Here is a 9,727-nt window from a genome sequence, read left to right on the forward strand (position 1 = left end):
TATACTCAAAGCAATCTTTGGCCACTATGTACTCAAAACTATAATTCTTTAAAAGAATCTACCAACATAGTTTGCTAGAGTACATAAAACGAAAAGATACTTGTAATTTATAACTTTAATTCTTGCTAAGGAGCACGATTATTTGACCAAAATATTTCTAGGCCCTTTGATCCAGTGGAATAATTTTATGTGTCTTTCTCAAGTGCACTTATACATATTTCTCTATCAAAATCCATTATTTTGATCCTTTTGAATTTCTACTAATTAAAGTAGAATACCTATAGCAATATATAAAGTTTTAATCATGTCGAATATGATTCCCAAAACTTTAATTATATAATACCAACCTTACTTGGTATTATCCTTGCTATATAATTTGTGATGTAAATTTATGTATGAACATAATTACCTTATCACAATGACTAAATGGAAATTAGTCCTTATGACAAAATAAAACCGAATGATTGCATTCTTTGTTTTATAGTCATAAATTCCAAGAGTTCATTTATTTAACCATTTGTTGTGAATTTTAGAAATACTTCATTTGGAAACCCAAAAGTAATTCTAATTTTTAATAGCTAACTTGGAAATATCTTTTAATGTTATTAGAGTCTTAGAAAGTGTGCAATTCATCACTTCTTTCATTCTAGGGTGTGAACCCCTTTAACTCTATCAAACATTACCTTAATTCCATTTATGAATATTCTATGAGACAAAATTTAGCTCCCACTTGTAAAAGTAGAAAATTGTAAGTCTCAATATTCTTTAGGCTATTAAAATAAATTAAACAGTGCTTGGAGTTAAATTCATCCTAGTTTAATAAAACGAGCTATGAAGCTCTTATTAAACACTTAGAATTTAACCATTCATTAAGAAAAGCTCCCACTATTTTAATTATCACTTTCACAACAAAATAAATAAAACAATAACTAATCAAATAGTCAACTCTAGGCTTGGAACATTAAAATAAATTTAATGTGCACACTATATTTACTATACAAGAATTTCTAGTATTTATAATAAATACTTATCTTGTTTCTAGTTGAATTTATTTTACTTGTCTTGTAATCAATCATTGTGATTATTTTTCTTACACCTTTATTTGAACAAACGCGATCATAAGATCATTTTATTTTGTATTGAATCCATGTCGAACATTAATGTTCTATTGACTCATCAAAAAAATAATGGTTCAAAAGACTTAAGGATTAAAGAAACTTAATAATCAATATTTCTAGAAGATAACTTCATAATAATTGAATCAACAATTTTAATCACAAGTAAACAATTTTGATATTAACCATGTTACATTTGATGTCATAAATAATTGGATGATCAAAACTTCATTTATCTAATAATGAAAGCATTATAAAATGAATTGATTATCCAAAAACATAATTGATAAACTAGGAATAAAATTCCATATCAATAATCCATATGATATCAAAACCAAACAATATCAAAAACTCTTAAAATTCAACAATGTAAACATAAAAGCAAAAATAAACTCTTCTGACTTGAACATGGTCATCTCAAAAATCCACCTCTTCTTTTCATCTTTGTTTGAGCAATCACAAGCTTGTTATAAAGCTCCAAAAACGAAAACTTTTTGTCGTTAAACAATATTTCATTTCTGACTTCATTAAAGCTATCTGGAAGCCCATCAAGGATCATTATCTGTTGGGTTTCTGGGTCAACTTTTCCCCCCGACAAGTGAAGTTTATTGAAGTAGCCAAGCATGACTAGGGCATATACCCCCACGTCTTGGCCCTCTTCAAATACATCATGCCTTAAATGCTTCACAGCGATACCAGCTCTTACCTTAGAGGACTTTTCTTCAAACCACGTGGGCTTGTTGACCAACGGCCTTTTGGGTTTGTCAAACCTCTCAAGGGCATTGCCAACACCGGCTAAAACGAAGCCCTTGAGATGACATTCCGCGGTATGCCACTGATCACGAAACTCCTTGTCCTCTCCTTGTAGATGGTATGTGGGCGGACGATTCTTGCTGAGAATCAATCTCAAGTCATTGATCAAACGATCAACATCAAGTTTACTTTTCCATTCCTTAAACAATTCAGAGTCACGCTTCCTCGAACTAAGTATGGCATAGTAAATATCCCAAGTATCAATCATCTTTCGTTCAAGCTGAGAACAAATACCAATAATATAAACATGTAAAATTTCAAGGAATTGCAAATAACCACAAAACAATTCATCAATTTTACATCCACAAAAATCAAGCACAAACGTTCTTCTACTAGGAAGCCGTGTCTTATTTATGCAAGAAATTTATTATTTTTACTGGCCACAATGTCAACAGATAGTCTAGAGACCATAAGAATGGCATGGCTGACTAACACTGCTAAAGCGTATAACCATAAAATTAAGCACTAAGGATTCTTTACTTGTACGTGAACTCCTCTAAAGAAAGGTCGAACCGGACAAGCACCTCCTCCTATAGCTCCCTCTAAGCATTATTAAAATACAATCCTTATAATTTCGCAGCAATATTGCTCCGGTAAAGACTAGTCGCGATATTACTGAAAAACTAATTTTACGATTTTAATAACCTTTATCTAGAGAAGTCCAAACTTACGAACTAGTAATGTTCCTCCCGTAAAGACAGGCCGATCACTACTTCGCACTAAGACCAATTTTATGGAGGCCATATACAAACGTGTTGTAATTATCGCTTCATATTTTCTTGTTGGTGGTTTTAATAGTTTAATTATCACTTAAGCAGATAAGGCAGTATCCACATTCAAAGAATAATTAAACATGTACTAGCTATGCATGCAAGGCAATAAGTACATAGGCGATGCATGAGTTAAACTAGATTTTAACAAATAAAATCATAACTCAAAATAAATATCCATCTTTCATCAATAAAACATGTAAACACATTTACAAAAAGTTCACATAAACATAATGACAAAACTTGATCATTTAATTAAGCATCTAAAATAAATAGATATAATTAAAATTCTATCTTCACATAAACAAGATTATCTAGACATTAAGTCCAATCTTAAACAATCATACATTATTAGTTAAAATAACGTATCTTGATTATTAGAATTACCTTTTAATACTATTAGGATTTTCTTAGATAGAATTAATCCATCCTTATCCTAAAATTAATGTCTAGGTGTATATCATAAAAGATTAGCAAAGTCTCAATTTAAATGCACACTTAGATGCATTTATCCAATCAAGACTATATCCATTTAAACACACCAATTAAATTCGAGAATTAAAATTCTCATAGCTTTCACAAAATCACATGATAAGAATCTTATTACATCTTTATTATGATGCTTTCTAGATGAAATAAAATTCACCTTCATCAATATTAAAGACAAAATTCAATTTAAATAAATAATTAAGGATTTAATAGCAAAATTAATGCTCTATGAATTTCTCACATCTTTAAAACAATTCGATGTTATCTAGATGAAACAAAATCATCTTCATCAAAATTAAAGATACAATTCAAATTTCAAACTAGGAATTGAATTCCAATTAAAATCCAATTAATCATTTAAGACTTTAATAATTTAGGATTTTAGTAGCATGTTAATGCCAAATGAATTTATCACTTCTTTAATTAAACTGACGTTATCTAGATGAAATAAAATTCACCTACATCATATTAAAGACAAAATTCGAACTAGGAATTGAATTCCAATTATAATCTATCCAATTATTAAACATGTAATTTTCAAAATTTTAAAGGTTTAAAACAATTGAAAAATTCATGTCTTTTCCTTAGGTATATTTCTAGGAAATAATTCCTTAACACACCAAATAAAATATAGACAATTTTCAATTAAACCTTAAAATAAAACATGAAAGCATATAGCGAGAATATTCTTTAAAATTCCATCTAATTATGGAAAAGCCAAAAATTAGTTCAAACAAATATTGAATTTCCTTATGCTAATTATCATGATATTATCTAGATGGAAATAATCCACCAAAATCAACTAATTAACAAATTAAATCAATTATTTGACTAATTATTCAATTGGCAATATTTAAAGAAAGCAATTATTCATTTTAAATTAGAATCTTGATTTAATTGCAAAATCATTCTAATTCCCACAAGATATTTAATTATTCTAGGTTTAGGATTTTAAACCACAATTATAAATTACTTGTGTGTTAAGAAACGAAACTAAAACGAAAAGCGAGACGACGAGACGATGCAACCCAAAACCCTAATTAGGGTTTGGGCCGCCACGGGCCTCGCAGCAGCCGCTGCTGCCACGCCCGACCTCCGCCGCCTCCCGTGACCGCCGCCGCTGCTCCCACTGCAGCGGCGCTGCCTCTGCCGCTCCCACTGGAGCAGCCGCCGCCCGCTGACTGCCGCCGTCTCTGCTGCTCCGTTGCCTAGAACACCGCGGCTGCTGCCCTAACCGAAGTCAGGGCTGCCGTTCGCTGCTGCCACGACCGGAGTTGCTGCTGTCGGCCTTTTGCTCGCTCCCATGGCTGCCCGGAAAGCAAACTGCCGCTGTCCGAAGACCACGGCTGCTGCCCGGTGAAGGCGACGACGTCCCCAGCCACTCCGATCAGCCGTGACTGCCCGGAGACGACGTCTCTGCTGCTGACTTCCTGAAGACGTCGCTGCCATGGCTGGATCAACAAGGATCCATGGCTGTGGCCTTCGTCGGCGCCGCTGCTGTCTCCTTTTCCGATCAGCCAAAGCCGCCGCTGCCTCTTCTCACCGGATCTGGATCTCGGATCCCCGATGAAGGCAGCCCGGTACTTGAACACATCTAGGGTTTAAACCATTGCGTTCATATATTCGTTTTCGATTTGATTAACTTGATTTATCATTTCTTAGTTTGTAACAATCTTTTATGTTCAACCAAATATGCACATTTAAACATCAAGCTTTTTAGCAATTTAAATGATTCTAGCATATTAAGAACATAAAACTATAGATCTATGAATACTTGCTTAGATCTAGAATATTCTTGTGAAAAACTCGAATAAAATTCAAGATTCATAATATTCTTTCATCGATCCAAGTATTCAATTATGGACCACTTTATTTCTTGATTCAAAAACATATTCACTTAAACACATACATATATGTAATCAAACATATAATCTAGTATATATTACTTAGAATATATAGATCTAATGATGTTCATCATAGATCTCGAATATTTTTGTGAAAAACTTGAATAAAATTCAAGATTCATAATATTCTTTCATCGATCTAGAACATCATATCATAGATCCGAAAAGAAAATCAAGAAAAACATAGATCCAACACATATTATAAACATATAACATGTATTGCATTATTTTCGAAAATCCCAAGTTTTTACACTACAAATTTCGAAAAATTCAATTAGTCAAATACATAATCAGAGCCTAAAAATTGGCTCTGATACCAATTGTTGGGGCTACCGCAGCGGAAGACACGGAAAACAAACAGGTCCTTAACGGATCTATTTAGGTGATTATGCATTCGATTCCAATTTCATTCAATAAACATAGATCTATAGATATAACATCAAATAAACACATAATCATGCATATTTGATGTAGATTCGATTGTTACCTCATAATCCGACATCGGATTGACGTTGCTAGCTGCACCACCCGGAGATCCTTGGTTTATCGACCATGTATCTTCCGTACTATTCCCTTGTCCTTGATCATCCATCCGTGTGGGCGGATCTTGAATAATCAATAATGGTTTTGAAGAGATCTAGGGAAAACCAATCACAAACTCGATATTGTCTTGATCTAATCCTATGAATTAGGATAGAACAAGAACAAAAACAAAACCCTAATTCTCCCACGTGCCAAGGCATGAAAACCGAGGCAAGGAGAGAGAGAGAGCCGACGACGGCTACTAGGGTTTAGGGGAGGAGTGTTGTGTTGAATGGTGTGCTAGGGTTTTCCATACTCCTCACTATTTATAATAGACTTAATGGGCCAATAAGGGGATCCATGGAATGATTTAAGTGTTGGGCTCACCCATTAGATAAATTACTAATTAAATCAAATGACCATGATTTAATATATTATCAATGAAATATTATTTTGTTCCACTAAAGAATAATATTGCACTCCCACTTAAATCACCAAATTACAAACAACTTGGGTCCATTTTATTTTATAATATTTCCCGCGTTTAAGATTATCTTGATCCGTCAATTTAATTCTTTTGTCTGCTATGTGACTAGAATTAAATTATTCGTGGTGTAAATTCCAACTGCGCAGTTTTCTGAATAATAAATTCCTTTTTCAAACACCTCTTGGGGATCACCCCTTAGGGATTTAATCATACCACACTGGGCACGCGAATTCTATGAAATAATATTCCAATACCTTCATGTTATTCAATTACTACCACCCAAGATATCATGAACTTGAGTTACGTACAAACTCTCACATATTGATAAGTCAAAGTGGCGTTTGATTGAATAAACAATATTGATAAGTCATAGACTAGAAAATACTAAACTTTCTGAAATATATTCTTTCAGTAGATAGCAATAAAGAATACATTTCGGATTAGATCCTTTCAGTGCTTTACCACACCGGTGTTACTAATCTCTTCTTAGGTAAGAGAGGATTATCACAAACACCGCAATCGTACCAATAGGTAGCCAAAGACTATCTAGGTTGTGAATACGTCTTTCTTTTTACTAGATCTGGCCAAGTCCCCTACTGCAAAACTCATGAGGAGATTCATCGAATTTCCCTATTTGACCTTCTTAGTAAAAACCCTTAGACTTGTTTATTATATTTCAATAATAACCATTATATTATATTATTTATTCTCATAAATAGGTAAACAAGTGGACGTGGAGTTTCTCGTATACATGCACAAGCTGACTGTACAAAGGCATGTACGCTTGAAGCATCTTTTAGTATACAAACCCCAACAATACCTAAATATGCGAAGCTACTAAGGGAGGCAGTGATGAGGAAGAGAAAGCCGAAAAAAGCCGACCTTAAGCTACCACATCATTGCAGCGAAATCATTCAAAAGGAGAAGGCAGTGAAACAGAGAGATCCGGGTCAATTCATTATCCGATGCCGGATTGGAGAGGGAAAGGTTGACAAGGCCCTATGCGATTTAGGATCTTCCATCAATCTCATGCCACTGAAGTACTACGAAAAGCTCAACATTGGGCCACTCAAAACTTCAGACGTAACACTCAGGTTGGCCGATAACTCGTCCATAAAAACTGTTGGTATGATTGAGGATGTCCTAGTGAAAATCGATGATTTCATTTTTCTCGCAGATTTTATTATGCTTGACATGAAAGTAGACAAGAACGTCCCTCTAATCTTATGGAGAGATTTTCTTGCTACTTGCAAAGATTTGATTGATGTAGGTCGTGGCGAGATCACAATTAGCGATAACCATAGCCAATCCACCTATAAGATCGAAAGCGAGATGCTCAAGTTTGAGGAAGCAAAGCGGGCAAAGATGGAACAGCAGTGTAGGGCAGTCATGGTTACGGATTTGACCAACCCCAAGACCACTTTGAAGCAGAGTAGCATACTACCTCCACCATATACGTTGTAAAAGAGGTAAGACGTTCTCCCAAAAAGGGCGATACTAATCCCTCTACCTCTACTCCGCAGAAAAAGAAGCAAAAAAGGAAGAAAGCATCCAAGGAGGACCCCGAGATATGTTATCAAAACCAATAAGGGGAAATACAAGTGGTGGAAGATGATAGGGACCAAGTTGCTCCCTATGCCTATTTTCAACACTCGGGTCGCTGATCCGCACAATTAGTGGGCCACTTCAAGTCGAGCTAACGACTAAAAACAAAAGCGCTTGTTGGGAGGCAATCCAATTTTTTGTTGATTTAGTTATTTTCTTTATTTTTGTTTTTTTTTTGTTTTTCCTTAAAAAAAAAAAAATTTAACGCGTGGCGGTCGCCGCACTTAATACGGCGGTCGCCACACGTGTTTTCACATGTGCAGGATAGGTCGGGCTTAGGGCAGGCTTAGGGCGGGCCGGATGAACCGCTGAATGGGCCGCGGCGGCCCGCCACCAATCGCGGTTTTAAACGCCCGTGCGGCGAATGTCAGTTTAAAAGGTATGTTTTCCATTCTTTTTCCCATTCCTTCTCAAATTCTTTCCTTGCACACAACCCCTATCTTTATAAATCACCAATTTCACACACCCACACCATCATTCTCTCAATTCTCTTCAAAGTTTAGAGTTCTTCCTCTCCAATTCTCAATCAACACAAGGTATGAATCTTAACTCAATTCTGAGCATTGTTCTACTTCTTTCATGGATTTAGGCGTATGTTGGAAGAATTGTTCGGTGGAAACTCTTATTTTATGATGGGGGATGATTGTGTATGCTTATTTATGGATTTCCATGGTGATATTGTGTTTTGGTGATAGTTTTGAAGCTTTGTGAATAGTGATTCCTTCATGTTTGTACTTGTTCCTATGTTGCAATCATATTCATAGCATTGTGAGGCTTTTATTATTTCCATAAATTGCAATACTTGAGTAGTCATAGAGATTGTTGATATATATTGACTTATTGTTGATACGTCTCTGCATGGGGGATGAATTCACGTTGGGGGATGGATTTGTGTTTCCTAGTTTGGATGTTTATGTTCTATATGTTTCCACGCTACCATCTAGGAAGTCTTGTACACCTAAGCTTGCACTTACATGTCTTACATGTTGATCCGTTGGTATTGATTATAAGAGTGCAAGTTTGGGGGAATCTTTGATTTTCCCATGATTGGTATGCTTTCTAATTGTTGTATTTCTCGTTTGTAGGAATATGAGATCAAAGGGAAAGCCTGAGAACGCGAAGAACTACGACGTTAGCCTTGCTTCGGACGAGCAAAAGGCTATGTGGAAGAAGTTGTCGGCGCGAGAGACGGCGCCTTCGCGGTACCCCCACGATTTCCCTCTTCAAACTTTGGGGATCGCGGAGGACTTTTGGGCATTATGTGATGTAGGTGACGGGAACGGCCTCCGGTACATGTTTGAGAGGAACTATACTCTCGAGTTACTAAGCTCATTGAAGGTCACAAAGGACCGTCGGCAAAACATCCCGCTTAGCATCAATTTTCGCCTAGGCAACCGATGGCACTCGCTCACCATGGAGGAGCTTTGCGGAATCTTCCATTGCTTCGACCCCGATCCCGAGACCGATAATGATAACGACTTTGATGAGGTTTGGGGTGCGATGATGAATGAGCACGAACACGCCGCGGGCTACGCCAAGTCCTCTTCAATTCGCAACCCGGTTTTGCGATATCTCCACCGAGCTATGACCCAACTTATGTTTGCTAGGGTCGATGGGGGAAGTGTCTCCCAAACAGAGTTGAATGTGATTTGGTGCCTCCTCAACAAGAAGAGATTCGATTATGGAACCCTTTTTACTATCTACGTGGATCGGATCACGAAGAAGGATGGCGGCGTTATATGTTGTAGTGGTTTGATCACGGCAATCGCCGAACATTTGGAGGTTTCTTTCGTCGGTTTGACGGAAGATGGCGGTGAGTGCTTCATCACTTATGAGGTGCTATTTTCAGTGGGGCTCTTGAAGACCGACTATTGGGGGCAAGGATTTTTCCTACAAGTGGCGGGGGATCACTTCCCCGTTCCCATCCCGCAGTTGACTAAGGTCGACGTTTGGGCGAACCAAGTTAATTGGAAGCTCAACACCCCGGTGCACCGAAGAGCCATTGAGGCTAACCCCATCAAT

Source organism: Salvia hispanica, chromosome 6 (genome assembly GCF_023119035.1).
Source record: "Salvia hispanica cultivar TCC Black 2014 chromosome 6, UniMelb_Shisp_WGS_1.0, whole genome shotgun sequence".
NCBI lineage: Eukaryota > Viridiplantae > Streptophyta > Magnoliopsida > Lamiales > Lamiaceae > Salvia > Salvia hispanica.